This window comes from Silene latifolia, chromosome 3 (genome assembly GCF_048544455.1).
Source record: "Silene latifolia isolate original U9 population chromosome 3, ASM4854445v1, whole genome shotgun sequence".
Classification (NCBI taxonomy): Eukaryota; Viridiplantae; Streptophyta; class Magnoliopsida; order Caryophyllales; family Caryophyllaceae; genus Silene; species Silene latifolia.
In genome coordinates this window covers 48,061,979-48,078,553 of record NC_133528.1, presented here as the reverse complement: position 1 = coordinate 48,078,553, position 16,575 = coordinate 48,061,979, and the positions used below count along the sequence as shown (strand labels likewise).

The 16,575-nt window shown below is 39.7% G+C and overlaps 1 non-coding gene across 1 annotated transcript; it reads right to left on the bottom strand.

Annotated features, from left to right (window-relative positions):
• Positions 1-404: 404 nt before the first annotated feature.
• On the bottom strand, positions 405-511 carry LOC141650672 (small nucleolar RNA R71). The gene has a single exon (XR_012546691.1). It is a non-coding gene; the product is annotated as a small nucleolar RNA R71 (small nucleolar RNA).
• Between the last annotated feature and the right edge of the window lie 16,064 nt (positions 512-16,575).

Here is a 16,575-nt window from a genome sequence, read left to right as displayed (position 1 = left end):
CATTACACAATACCACCCGAAATCAACCTACAATGCTTAAATTCTCGTCACACTTCGTACCCACCGAGGAGAACCTACCCAATGGTACTCCTACACCACAACATCTAACCGGAAATTTTATTGCCAAATCCGCCTTTATCCAATTAGTCGAAAGGAGCCAATTTGGGGGGATGCCTAGTGAAGACCCTCATTCTCATATGGAAACCTTTTGCGACTATTGTGATGCAATCTCTCAAACCGGTGTGACTCAAGACCAAATTCGATGGGTCTTATTTCCTTTTTCTCTAATCGGCACCGCGAAACAATGGTTGAAGGGCCTTGATAAGGCCACTCTCGGAATAGATTCTTGGAAGAAGTTGGCTCTAGCTTTCTACAAAAAATTCTACCCACCGGAAAAGACTAACATGCTAAGAGCTCGAATTACGGGTTTTAAGCAAAGGGATGAAGAATCTTTGTATGAAGCTTGGGAGCGGTTCAAGGGAATTTGTCGCTCATGTCCTCACCATGGACTTAGCGAATGGTTCTTGGTACAACAATTTTGGAACGGTTTATATGAAGATTCAAGGAACATTCTCAACATGGGATCAAATGGAATGTTCACCGAAGTTGATGATAATCAAACATGGAACAAGATTGAGGAAATGGCGGTCCATAACTCACAATTTAGTAGACCTCGCAAGGCTACTAGAGGAGGAAAGCATGAAGTGGACTCCGTTACTCAATTGGGTGCTCAACTTAGTGCTCATATTGACACAATCAATTTGAAGTTTGAAAAAGCTATGGCTAGACTTGAAGAAGTCTCAACATCACCAAAGCATCATGTTAATGCCATGACGGCATCTTTATCAATCCCAAGTGGGATATGTGAGAATTGTGGAACTTTGGGACATGACCAAAGTGAATGTAGGGGAACAAATGAACAAGTGAATGCTTTCCAAGCATATAAGAGTGGTACCCCTTATTCCAACTATTACAATGAGAACACCAAATTCCATCCAAATCTCTCATACAAAAGCCAAAATGTTCAAAACCCTCAAACAACATACACTCCACCACCCATGAGAAACCAAAATCAAAGACCCTTTTACAATCAAAACCAAGGTTACCAAAATCAAAATCCATACAATCACCAAAATGACCAAGGTTTTGATGTCCAAAAAGCGGTCCTCCAAATGCAGAAGAATCAACAAGAATTTTTCACTCAAATGCAAAAAGATAGCCAAGCAAAGGAAACCACCATCAACAACATCCTAGCTCACACCAAGATGTTGGAAACACAATTGACTCAACTAGCATCTTCAAGCTCACAAAGACAAAAGGGGCAATTACCACCTCAAAGTAATCCCCCAAGACATGAAACGGTTAGTGCCGTTCACTTGAGAAGTGGTACAAGGTATGAAGCACCAAAGAAGCAAGTTGAGGATGAAGTTGTGGAAGCTAGTGATAAGGAAGAAATTGTGCAAAACTCCAAGGATGGAGAATCATCAAAAGAAGAAAGTTCAAAGAAAAATGAAGACAAGGTCAAAGAGAAGGAGCCCATTGTGATTAGACTTCCTTTTCCAAGTCGTCAAGCCAAGCCCAAATTTGACGATCAACTTGGAAAGTTTATGGAAATTGTGAAGAATTTGGAAGTCTCAATTCCTTTCACGGAATTAATAAATCACGTGCCGGCCTATGCAAAATACATGAAAGATATCCTCATAAAGAAGAAGTCAATCCGGAAACTTGAGACTATCGCCTTCACTAAGGTGAGTAGTGCAATACTTCAAGGGAGTTCACCTCCAAAACTAAAGGATCCGGGAAGCTTCTCAATACCGTGTACCATTGGCGACACAACGATCAACAAAGCCTTATGTGATCTAGGGGCTAGTGTGAGTGTCATGCCGTACTCGGTGAGTAAAAGGTTGGGGATGGGAGAGCTTAAATGCACCAATATCACACTCCAAATGGCCGATAGATCGACGAAGACACCATTAGGGATATGGGAAGATGTCCCCGTGCGAATTGGGAAGTTTTTCATCCCGGTGGACTTTGTCATTGTTGATATGGAGGAAGATTCCAACATTCCAATCATTCTAGGAAGACCTTTCCTACACACCGCGGGTGCGGTGATCGATGTGAAACATGGTGAGCTCACTCTAGAAGTGGGAGATGAAAGCATAACCTTTAATCTTGACAAGACTATGAGAGCTCCTCATTTGCATGAACCATGTTTCATGATTGATCATTATAGCCGAAAGGATGAGAGGAAGAAATCGGAACTCCAATGGAAGAAGAAAATTGAAGATGCTCCATTCAAAGAGCAAGTGAATTGTGACAAGGAGAGCTTGAAAAGCTCATCAAAATCAATCAAAGAAGAAAAGGATGGCCTCATTGGCCAAGAGAAGAAATTGGAAGAGTTGTCTCCATCAAATCAAGAGATTTTCAATGATCAACTTAATGAAGTTTGTGGTCTTTGGGACGACGAATTTGAAGGGATTTTTAATCCCTACATCGGTAATGCCATCGATCAAGATCGACAACAAGGGCAAAGGTCTATTGAAGAGCTCTATAACAATAATGAACAAGCTTTTGATTACTTTTTCAAGGTATTGAGCAACATCAACAACACCTTGAACATGCCCCCTTGACATCTCATCAAGAATGAGAGTTTGGTGGAGTCCTCCCTAAACCACCATTTGTAAATATTTCTAACTCCCTAACTCGCATTTCAATTCTTGTATTGCAATTTTTGTCATCTTTGGATTTTTATTTACTTTGATCAAGATAATTGTCATGTTTGAGAGAAGTGAGGGAGGGACTAATAATTTCAAATGATGTGTAGTGCTTTAGTTTAGTGTGGGGATGGCAATTGCCTAGGCTAATCATGCCTTAGTAGTGCCCCCACAATGAAGAACACGAGATATGAAGAAGAATAGAAGAATGATAAGGGAAATGCATTGTACACGGATGGAACTGAATCCGGGTACAAAGGGGTCGAATCCGAGCGGATTCAGGAGAATCCGCCTGTTTTCTTGCAATCCGAGCGTATTGGGTATAAGACACACGTCCCTATGAGCTGAATTTTTGAAATATTTTTGACTGCAAGAGAATCCGGGCGTCCTGAACAGCAATTCGTCCGTCTCTGGAAATCCGTCCGTCTTGAAGAGAAGACGCCCGTCTTCTCTGCTGAGGAAAACAAGAAAAATTTCCTGGACTGAAATCCGTCCGTCTTCCGGAGAATCCGCCCGTCCCGTATCAAGCGAATCCGAGCGTCTTCTCTTAAATACGCCCGTCTTTAGGCGAGTTTTATCAAACCCAGAAATTGCAGAATCCGCCCGTATTGGGCAGAAACCGCACGGATTGCCCCTGCAGTTCGAATTTTTCGGTCTTTATAAAATCCCTCTCACCTTCATTCATTCATTCATTCATTCATAACACTACTCCAAAACATCAAAACCCTCACCCTCTCCATCACAAAAACAAAATCCCTCAACTACATTCACCAAAATCAAATCAAATCATCCTTTCAACAACAAATCAATCACTCCTTTTTCAATAAAAATCAAAACCAAGCACAAAATCTTCAACCTTTGAGTCGATTTTTGAATTCATAAAGGCAAAGCCTTTCACTTTTAAATCGATTTGGGTATACTATAAATTGAAGATTTTTCATTCTTTTCTTGGTTAATTCATCAATGGCAAGGACCAAGGAAGCAACAAAGGCAACAAAGGCACCAAAGACACTTTCACAAAGGCAAAAGGCTCTTCAAGCAAAGAAGGCATTGGCTATGGTGGTAGCAACCCCAAACTTGGAAGTGCAACAACAACAACAACCTTCTATGGGAGCAACAACATCTTCTACTCCGGAAATCGATCAACTTTTGCATTATCCGGAGGTAACTTTTATTTCCAAAACCCATAGAGATACTTTTGCCAAGTTTGCTAGGAAATCATTTCAATCCACCAAATTTATTTGTGAAGATACCTTAGAAAAATTGGGTGTCCTTGAGCAAACTAGAGCCTTTTTCAAAGCAATGGGGTTGAAGAAATTGTTTGAATCAAATGAATTGACATACCCCTCCCTTACCTTGGAATTTTTGAGTTCTTTGAAAGTCACCAAAGTTGAGACTAGGGAGAATCTCGAGTTTCGTCTAGCTAATGTTAGTAGACGCATTTCCTTTAGGGAATTGGGTGAAATTTTGGGTCTTAGTGATGAACCGAGTTATTTTAAGAATTATGGAAAGTATGACCCCGACCCTCTTTGGGAGGCAATTTCCGGAACGAAATTTGAGGACTTTCATGCGAGTCGTGCTCTTTTAGTCCATCATCCGGGCATAAGAGTATGGCACAAGGTCATAGGAAACACCATTATTGCAAGGAAAAATACCTACCATTTCACCAAACTTGATTTTATTCTTCTTGAATCGGCTTTGAACATTGGAAGAGTACACACCAAGCCTTTCAACTCTTTGAGGCTTTTGGTAGATAGATGGCTCAACATTGATTGTGGGAAGAAGGGCACTACCGTTATTGTCAATGGCGGCCTAGTCACTATCCTAGCTAAGTACTTTGATCCTAACTTCAACAAGGATAACAAGTATAAAGCAAAGGAGGGTGGTCATCTTGTTTATTTGCATACTATGATACACAAGTACAAGTGGGTTGCCCATAACCCTCTTGACACCAAGTATGGATGGCTCACTAGTGAAGCTAGATCGTTCACTTTGCCTTCAAAGATTTGTCGTCTAAGCGTCCACCGGACCAATTATCTACTTCCCCTTTCCAAAGAGGCCGAGTATATTATCCAACAACAAAAGGGTGAACTTGAAATGCCCTCCTCTTCCATTGTCATACCACCTTACCCCTTTGAGTATCAAGAGTTCAAGCCGGAAGGAGTTGAAGCTAGAAATGATTATTTGACTCTTCTCATGCAAGCAATGCACAAGCAAGCCTTTGAGGATCGGAAAAATGCTTACTTGGCTCAATATCCACCCCTCCTACACTTAGCTAAGCAAGGACTACTTGATCCATCATGTCCTTTGCCTAGTTGGGCGGATAGAGAAGTCCTATTTCCGGGTGCATCTAGGGTCGTTTCGGGTGACAATGAGGTTGTTGGTAATGAAGAAGTTGATGATAACATTGATGAGGAAGCAAGTGAAGAAGGAGAAAAGGATGATGAGCAAGATGATGAGCAAGGTGGAGAAGCAAATGAAGAGGGAAGTGGCAATGAGACCGCTTCTAATGAGGAAAGTGATGATGGTGATGATATGATGGAAGATTAGCAAGCCTTGGAGGCTCCTACCCTCTCATGGTTTGTCTATTTCTCTCTTTGTTTTAATTATTTTTCTTGATCATTGTTGGAGTAGTCCTAGCACCATAGAGGACTCACACCTCGGTACCATTGAGGTGTTCTCATTTTATTGTTCCCGTTTTCAAAATCCAAAATGACAAATTAGTTTCATGCATTACATAGTGTGTGCATGAACTACACCCATCCTTGGACATTAGCAATAGTGTCTCACTCGGTTTGGGGAAGTTAATGCATACACAACGGGAGGTAATCTAAATTATCCTCTCCGTCATAACAAAAACCATGCATCATGTAGTGTAGCTTAGTATAGATTGCATTTAGTATAGAAATCATGCATCATCTTTGCATAATTTCCATCATTTTGGCCATTGAGAACAATGCCCATATTAGTGTGGGGATGGGAATTCTAACATTTAACTCTTATTCAAAAATCCAAAAAAATTGAAAAATTTCGAAAATCATAAAAATTTAAAAATTGAAAATGCCAAAAATATGTTTATTTCCTTTTGTAGTGTAGTCTTGTACATATTGTATATATTGTGTTTGTTCTATCCTTGTTCACATTGATCGACAACGCCACATCCGAGACATGAGGATAATGAAGACCGCATGGTATGATCTTTCCAATCTCCTTTTTCCTCTTTATGTTAATGACTATGTGGCTTTATTTTGTTTGATGCGGTATAACAATGTGAACTTAGGACTTGCATTTAGTTTGCATGCCATATTAGTTAATAGAATCACTTGCATTAGGATGTTTATATTAGTTGCATCATAGCATGTAGTTGCATGTTAGAAATGTTTTGAAAAATGCCTAATTAGGAACTTTGACAAGAGAAACTAAGCCATTACAAATACTTGTTCAACTTAAGACTTTGCCTACTAGAATGGTTGTAAAACACCCTAGATAGTGTCATACTAGTATCTTTTGACCCATGACCCAAAGCCTAGTCAAGGGTTTGCATGTGAGTCACCTATCCAACCCCGTGATGCGATGTGGACTTGGTTAACTTGTCTAGGTGACCTTGATTGACCTTGTGGTAAGGCAACCCAAAAATACTTTCTATCAATAAGTTTGAAGTGCTCATTTCAAAGAAGTGTTGTCATGTGGAAGTAATTTAATGCCAAAGAAACCTCAAATGTTATGAATTGTTGAATGTTGAGAAATTTAATTTGTTTTGATGGAGGCGTACCACTTCGATGTGCTTTGGTGCGGGATCCATTAAATTGGGCCCCCACACGGTTGTGAATTCAGCCGCCCAGAGACAGAGTGACTATCATCCCGAAAAGCTATTGTCTAGAGGTTAACCGGTTGCCTAATAAGCGATTGGCGAAAGCAAAGGACACTAGCCCGGAAGGGACAAACCCAATCTAAAATTTTTGAAATGTGAAAGTTGAAATGAGGACAATTTTGAATACTAGTCATATCCACCCGTTGTGTACAAAGATTTGAGCACTTCATCCCCAAAATGCCTTTTTGTCAAGCCACTTTGTCGAGCTTGGGACGATCCATGACCTTTACTATTGTAGAGAATTCGAGACTTGTCATGTCATATGCTACTAGCATCATAGGGATCATCATTCCACCACCATCCGATCGCTCTTGACGAAGGCATTTGGAAATTGAGGACGAAAGTAGTCTAGTTTAACACCATTTGGAGGTGATTTAGTGCCATCCTCTTAGCCTTAGTAATTTGTTGAACTAGTATTTGTGAAGGATTACATGCTCTTAAATTTGTTCCTCTTTAGTGCCTCCGCCGCTTGATGAGGAAGTGGCTATTCTTTTGTAGATGCATCCATTATGTGATTTTGTGTGCTTAATGTTTGGATGTGTCGCCATTTTGGCAAGACCCACCTTTCCTTGCAAGAAGGCATCCTACCTCATGGTTGTCTTGTTGTGAGTTGAAGGGGCGGAGTGAGACCCGCTAATTGTCTCATATCGGCTATGTTATTAGGTTAGTTTAAATAATGGTCCTAGTCTTTGTCCCCTCTTTACTCGGGACGAGCAAAGGTTCGGTTTGGGGATATTTGATGTGACCATAATTAGAGCATATTTAGCCCCCGAATTAGCCTTGTTCCCATGCTTTTTAGTGCATATTTGGGTCATTTATTATCTTTAGTTCTTTGTTTTACATATTCTTTGAGATTTTGATCCCTTGGTAGGAAAGGAGTAAGAATCTTGCATTTTCATGGCAAAACGAGACTAAATTGATCGAATCCAATGACCAAGCATCAAGGAGAGACAAGATTAGAAGGCCTTTGTACATATGATAGTAGATGAGCAATGTTGAGAAAGGATCCTTGAGTCCCCAAGGAAATCCCCAAGGAATTTATGAAGAAAAGGGAAGAAAAGAAGAAGAAGTCTTGCTGAGGCACAATCCGTGCGGATTGTCAACAATCCGGCCATCCTCCACCTGCACAATCCGTGCGGTTTTCCACCAAGACGCTCGGATTCCATCACCACAATCCGCCCGGATTCTCTTGAATCCGCTCGGGTTCCATCGCCAGAATCCGCCCGTCCCGACCCTAATCCGCTCGGATTCCTCTACAGCGCATTTCCTCTTCTCCAAGCTACAAAGAAAGAAGCCCTTCCTTCGAAAAATACCGGCTCCTCCCTGCTCAATCTAAAAAGTTTAATTACTAGTTTAGCCCTTAGTTAACCCTAATGCATCCCCCCTAATTTCCACTATAAATACCCCATTAGTCTAATTAGAATAGCATGTTCTTCTTATCACTAATTAGAGTAGTTAATATCAATCAAATCTCTCTTTAGTTTTGTAATCAACAATTAATCAAGTTCTAATACAAGTTTTATTTCCTTAATCTCTCTTTTGTTCATCCTTTATTTTGGGTAATTGAAGATTATTTGGGTTATTATTGGGAGATTGACAACCTCTCAATCAAGCATCAAGTACTTCTTTTATCTTTGCTTTATTATTGGAATCATTAGTAGGTATAATACTCTTAATCCCTTTTTAATTATTGCTAATTACTTTCATTTATTCATCATGTTTCATTTTGTTGGTATGATTGACAACCTTGCTAGCATGATCAACATGATAATGAGTGAGTAGTCTCTTAGCTAGGGTTAATGGGTGATTAGGGGAAACCAACATGGGGAATGATTCATGCTTAAATTAATATGCTTTCATGTTTTATTTGCTTGCTTGTTTTGATCTCAACTCATGCACATGTTATGTTTGATGAAATGCTAAGCCTATGAATCCTTGCATTTACTACCATCACCTACCTTTTCAATGAGACTTGTAAGACATAAACCAACTCGAGTCTCATTAGACCATGCATGTTGTTGAGTAGGGAAGACTAAGTCGACTTGTAGGTGTTGTACAATCTAATCGATTCGGCTCCGGGACCCAAACTTTCCTAGGATTGTAAGATATCACCCAACTCAATCCATCACAACAATAATTGCTTGCTTATAATTTGAGAACATGTTTGTATGATCAATTCCCATGATTCCCCTATGATCCCATGACACCCTAGTGCTTTTTATCAATTGTTTGCAACCCTTTTAATTCATCTTGCTTGTTTATTTACATTGCTATTTTAGTTAGTGACCTTCTACATCAACCCAAATTGTGACACCCCTAAGACACCGCTAGTTTCAATAGAAATCTCATTTCAATACCCGTCCCTTGGGATCCGACCTTTACTTGCCTCTTTACTAATTGTAGAGTTGTTTGTGAAGCTACAAATTGTGTTTTGATTCGGACGTGACCCAACGACCACACCTTTAATTGTGAACACGAAACGGACCAATCACCAAACCCAATTTAATTTCTAGCACAGTATTCAAGGTTTCAACCAATAGTATTCTCATTCATCCCAAGACTTACCACTCACGATATTATACATGTACTTCTCTACTCGGCTCGAATCCACCTCAATTAATCAAACTTACCTCAGTCCCAATAAAACACGCGCTTCACATTCATAACCCTTAAGATGAAACACTCACTCATCACACATTATTAGCACTCTTTATCCTCCTAACTAATCGACTCACTCCCGTTTCACATCCTCTCAATCACAATCACATATGTCTACACGTCTTTACTCATCAAGAACATTGATACCGTCGTTTAGTATCAAAGTTAAATTTATAATCTTCCAAACTACTACTATAGCTAGTGGCAGTCAGGGTCGAACCACAGAGAGGCGATGCAATTATTAGTTGTCTAATTCTAGCCTAAGGTAACAAATGTGAGGGGGATATGATTTGAATTGGTCTATAACTAATGGCAATAAATGAAAAATAAACTAAGCAAACGGATGAAATCAAATATTAAAAGGGTGCTAAGATGGTCGGTTCACTATAGTTTCGGCTGTAACACCCCCATACTCCAAGTGCCTTACCAGGACCACTCAGGTATAAGGATGCCACCATCTCGGTTACCCGAGGCATGATAATCATAAGACAATGAAGAAACATACTTAATTAAATAAGTTTAAGTGATTACATTACAAAACCAACTGTAAGCAAAATACAACTGTTCTCAAACTATAAACCAACTGAAAGGAATTGTCCTAACAAACACAAATGAAGACTAAAGACTCGATATGTGATGACTCCATCCCCACTAGATCCCACGCGTATCCAAGATATACCGCTAAGCAATCGCTCACCACCCCGAATGGATCACCACGCTTTTAAAACATTTAAACGGGGTCAATACTAATCACACAACTCAATATACATCAACAATAAGATAAACAGACAAATTTGAACTCACACACACACACACACACACCACCAACCAATTCCCATCATCTCAATACTTGACCCCACCGGGACCCACCACGCCGATGGGGGACCGCAGCCGTTCCCACCTAAGCCCCGCTCATCGTACGAGCGATAACCCTGTCCATTAATGTGCACATCCCCTTCCGTGGCGGGTTCCACGAAGGGCGAAACTAGGGCGTGAGATCACTCCCGCAAGTGACCCCACTCAGCCGAGAACGCATCTCGAGAACCATCAACAAACACAACCACAATCACAATCACAATCACAATCATCATATGAAACAACTAACTACAGCACATCACCAATATCCCGTTATGGGACTAATACTGAGTAGGAAATCCTACCTGGAAAGCACAACACGCAGACGGTATCTACAGCTGTATCAAAACGGCTCCTCTACGAATTCTCCTCCTATCATACAACACATAGATGCTACATTCAAATACTACTCATAAAAACCCCCAATTCCCGAATTAGGGTTTCACCAATCTTAACAAAACATTATATAAATTATATTAAAAGCTTACCCTCGACGCAAGGAATCCAACGACACGAACTACGATACGAACTGACCGTCTGAACTCCGGGAATTGTCAAGAACGCGATTGGGAAGAAGACAAGTTGCTTTCTCTCTTAAACAGGTTTTAGGTTTTGTAAAAAGTGATTTAGAACAATGACGAATATGTTTAAATACCTTAATCGCGTAATTAACAAAACCCGAGAAAACTCCCCCGTAAAACCGGACACTCGATCGAGTACCCAAAGACTTATAAATACGGAGTATTACAGTCTTCCCTCCTTAAAAGAACTTCGTCCCCGAAGTTCAACCCATACATAAAAACAACCATACTGACCCGACCAAGACACAACAACTTAGCTAAGGACTCAAGAACTCGACCGAACATAGAACATGAACTCTTAACCCCCATTCTACCAACTATGTTTACTTCCACAACATGACTCACTATACCGTATCTACCACATATATATCTCTCACGACACCAACTCCATACATAATCAACTACCATTCTCTAATGCTGCTAGCTCCATAATATCATCAACTATCAAACCCAATACTAAGACACTCATAGACATCAAACGGAATGTTACATTCTACCACCCTTAAAAGGAACTTCGTCCTCGAAGTTTACTCAGACTCATAACATCATCCTCCAACTGTCAACACTATATAAAATATTCTCATACTCCGAAGCATCACACTACTACAAGCACGGCCATGGCCTTTTATAAGTATTATCCACAAAACAAATCCCTCCTTTACGCTACGCTAACACTCTACTTCCAATTATATTACCGCATGCACCACCATGAAACTCTCTTTTATTGCATCCTACTCCTCTTAAGACAAATGTTACGTCCTCGTAACTCACTAATACTAAATCCTTAGCTATATTTCATTACCCTCTTTACCACTACATGTCAAAGATAACCGTTTATAAACCAAACACTCACTATTCTTATATCCAAGGCTCCCGTACATAAACATTTCTCATTCCTTAGCACCTAACCTATACCATAAACTCGTAGCAAATCGCCATACCCACTCTTCATTATTACTGCCAAACCAACATACCTCGCTATGTAAAGCACTTATCTTCCAGAAGCATAACTCCCGATCCACACTCGTTACGTATACTCACACTAGATCCTCAAGTTCTTTCCTTCATTACCGCAAAACTCATACACAACTTAACATGACACTAATTCCCAATACCCTACACTCACTGTCTCAACAAAAGATTATGAACCACCTGCATCTTTCGGGTCATTACCACACATGTTCTACGACTCACTTGCCATTACCATGTCTACTGAAACCTTAACTAGAACAAGATCATAATTATTGTAACAACCTCTCACAACCGTGTCCCATTAACAGAATGTCACTATACCATGACAACAACGAAAACATATACAACTCTCTTTATATTAAACACTACCCTCCTTCTCAAACTGAAACTTGTAAGAAACATTAGCAAACAAAACAATAGTCTATTTGTCCAAACTGAAACTCACAGGAAACAACAACAAATAAAACAACAATCTATGTATGACTGGTATGTATTTTCGAAACTCGAATCATAATCATCCCGCCTGCTCCACCACAACCGGTGACGGCATCACAACACCGCCACCAACAGCCACACCGTAGTGCGAAAATACCCGTATCACAAAGACTATGTACCGTGCCCGATCACCACCCGAGGCACCACAACCACACCGATAGACATCACAACCGCATACAATTCCCATAAACACCGACTCAAAGATAACTTCTCGACAAGAAAAACTTACTCAAATCCACTTTATTAAGTCACCACGCAACATATTATATGGATACACAGATAAGCATCTCATGAACATCATTTCTACCATTTCATGGAATACACATGTGTTATTAATACACATAAAATTATAACTAGCCATGTCAATTAATCAAATTATTACCCTTTTGGATATCATTCAATTAAATTACCGTGTCCAACATATATATTACAGAACATTCATAAAACAACTTTATAATTATCACACCATACCACTTCTTGTGAGGTCAGAACCTCACACAAACATTTACACATATCATAGACCCGTAATCACAACCAACTAGTCAATCCTGACCACGTAAGTTACCACTCGATAAAGGTTACCTGTCGCCCGAGTTTAACTCATATGCCCCTCATAACATATTCCCCCATTCGCACAACCATCACTTCCTGCCAAATATAACCATACCTTTACTATTCAACTATTAGAATCCGCCTCATCTAACCACATCTTATACCCTCTCACAATCATACACAACAATCGGTCCCTACCAAATCACCTCTTTAGAATTGCTACCTTTCTAATATACCAACACTCTTAACCACTAGTGATAACACCACAATGCCACCACCGCTCGTATATCAAACCTCTTACACTCATATCAAAATAACATGGTTTTTCTCCTATTTTTGGTTAACATTCCAAATAACGAACAGCAAACCCATCCACAAAATTACCTCAACATTATTCCCAATACTATCTTATTTGTATTGTCATCCATCTCTCCACCAAATATCTCGTATCGTGCTAATACTCCACCAACTTCTTACTCCCTTAATTCCTCGAAACTCATTATCAATCATGTTGTCCTGAAGCTCCTATATAACCTTCAGCTAACATCCTCGTGATACTATCACACATTTCGATGATTCCTTACCTTTATATCACATAACTCCGGTGAACATTTTCCTCAGCTTACTTTTATCCCTCTTTTCTCTTTACACTCAATAATACCCATTTAATAGCTCAACTCCTTATTACTCCTATCTAACCCTTTAGTGCACCAATTACCTTCTCATCGCTCCAAAACTCAAATCCCATTATTTTATATCGATATCATCTCCCTCTTTCTTACCACAAATATTCTCTTATTATGTCATCAATCACCCTTGCCACTAATCCATCCATAGAATCAACGTTCTTGTTCAACAATTGCATCTTCCTTCTTACATCTCTAGAAATCAAAATTCCTTTCATACCGCTAATTGCCCAAGGAAAACCCACAATAGTTTCATCTCTTAAAAAGCCAAATCTCCACCCCGCGACATGTCTCCACAAAGTTCACTATATACCACTCTTCTCAACCCCTTTAAAACGAACTTTCATTATGTATATTCTTAACCCACACGGCTCTTAACTACCTCCCTCCATAATTCTTTACACATCTCAAGTTGTCACTATCCATATCCTTACTCTCAATCCTTTCATTCTCACGTTCCTTAGACTCACATCATCCATTGCCCACATTCATTTACTTTTACGTTACTCAACACACACTCATATCACTCATCTCAGAAAACATGCTCTATGTCTCAATTAAGCCATAACAATCTTCCTTTTCTTTTTCCATTATCTATTACAACCACGTATAACTCATGTCCTCCCACCGAACTCATACTCACCACAGGTGTCACTCACTACACCACAAGATTGGGTAACTTACGCGTCAAGACCAACATACATGTAAAACAATGCATAAAGAAGCAAAATAATAACTTTGAATTAAACATAATATGCAACGAAGTCAAAAGGTAAGCATATGACCCAAAACAAGGGTCACTAGATCGAGTACAGGCCACTCGATCGAGTGAGGGACTTACTCGATCGAGTAGGTCAAGATCAGAAGCACGTAAAACAAATCACCAGGGCTACTCGATCGAGTAACTAACGTACTCGATCGAGTGCCCCCTTACTCGATCGAGTACCGGGGATACTCGATCGAGTACCCCAATTCTCAAAGATCTTTGTCCGGTTTTCAGAAAACAGTCATAACTCACTCATTTCTTGGTCGTTTTGGGCGTGTGACCTATCGTTAGAATCTTAAAAGGACAAGCTATCACCTCCAATTAGAATCACATCAAAATCATTTATGAATCTCAAGTTATAACAGTTTAAAGACAACCTCTTTATAATCGAAAAACACAACTACTTGATTCTACTTCCAAACAACTTAAACAACAACCAAGCAAACAAAACCAGTCCAAAACTCATAAAACCAGTATTCATAATCCTATGTTACTATTTTCAAAAGCCAAACAACAACATTTATCATGCACATTGATGCGGTCGTTTCTACACCAAAAATAAAATACCTAAGTACAACCAACAGAAGTCAGCGGTAAGTAGGGTCGATCTCCACAGGGAGGCGGTGTACTATCTATTTGCCTATTTTATCCGTCTAATGTCACTAATGGGGGTTTTGATTGATTCAACTAAACTAATAGGCGAGAGAGGAAAATAAAAGGAATTAACAGCAAGAAAGGAAGAAGTATGCTAAGAGTCGGTCCACCGTGGCAGCTATCAGATCTATATTATCGGGAATATTAAGGCGATTAGACTATTGATAAGGAGAGCTATGGTCGTCACCTTTCGGTCCTTAAACCGCCCTAGAGTGTAAACAGCTTAACTTTCGCCCTCACTGCAATACCCTATTGTAATTATGCAAGCCTTCCCTTCCAATCTTTCGATCTAGGTCGGGGTTAACTAGAATTATTGGTCTCCTGCATGCATTCATTTGACCGGATAACAATTAAATTGCCTAATACAATTCCTATCGCAAGGCTAATCTATTTAATACAGTTAAAGCATTGCTACCACGGCTTCCCTAATCCTAACATACTGCGGGAAATTAGCTACTCATAATAAAATAAGCAAGAACAATAATAAAGGAAGAAATAAACATTAAAAGCGAATAAAAGAAGAAGAAATTACTAGATTAAGGGATCCGGAAATGAAGAAAAGTAACAGTGTATATAGAAAGGGAAAAGGAGTAACGTGATCCTTCCCGGATTATTCGATGATTCCAAAAGACAACCCTTACTCCTATTTATAAGAAATTAGGAGTAAAGGTTAAACCTAATGCCGGAATTTAGACTAAAAAGCCCAACCCGTGGCATAGTCCACTCGATCGACCACATGAATCACTCGATCGAGTGAAGTTAACTCAAAAACCTGCTCGATCGACTAATAGTGACCTCGATCGAGCAAATGCATAAAAAGAACTGGTCGATCGAGTAAACTAACCACTCGATCAACTGATTACACATAAGGGACTGGTCGATCGACTAGGCAAACCATTCGATCGACTATTCATTCTCCTAAAACCACTCGATCGAGTGGAAAACTACTCGATCAGGTGGGTTTTGACTTCAGCAGCTACAATTCTCGTTAATTTGACTTTGACTTGTCCTTTTAGCTCCCGGAACACCTTCACGCATCCCAAGACAGCAATATTTCCCGCTCCAAATCATCTCTTCCTCCAAATGCATGCAAAATGGACGGTAAATGACTTGATTTCGCTACTTCCTGGTTTATTCCTGCAAATAAGACAAAATACACCAAAGTAGCATATTCGGGGCATTTCGTAGCGTAAACCACGATAAAAGCATAGAAATACGTGCATAAAATAGGCTAAAAAGACTATATAAAATGCACGTATCAAATCTCCCCAAACCAAACCTTTACTCGTCCCCGAGTAAACTCAAAACTATATGCTAATGGAACGGAAAAATAACTCAGAGCTAGCTACAAATGCCCATTTAAGCCAATTTAATGCAAGCAAACTAACACTTATAGCTAAACAGTCAAATGCAAACGAGTTATAGGATGTTTATAAAAGTAGCTGAACCGTCGACCTTGCAAGACCTTTAATAATGGACTCTTACGGGTCACTCTTTCTCTCATGAAGCAAAGGGTGAACATATATGTATAAGAGAGAAAGAAAAATAGTCGCTCACCTAAACTACGACCCACATAAACATGCATGCAACTAATATGATAGACAATTCTAACTACCATACATACATTCCAACCAAACGAGGTCCTGTCACAGCCGAGGGCTTACAAAAATATGGTAAAGTGAGGCAATGGGTAAGAAAAGGCGAAACATTTATGGGAATGTGGAGGTATAGGCGGCCAAGCTAGTACCTAAACAAAACCATATGACAACAT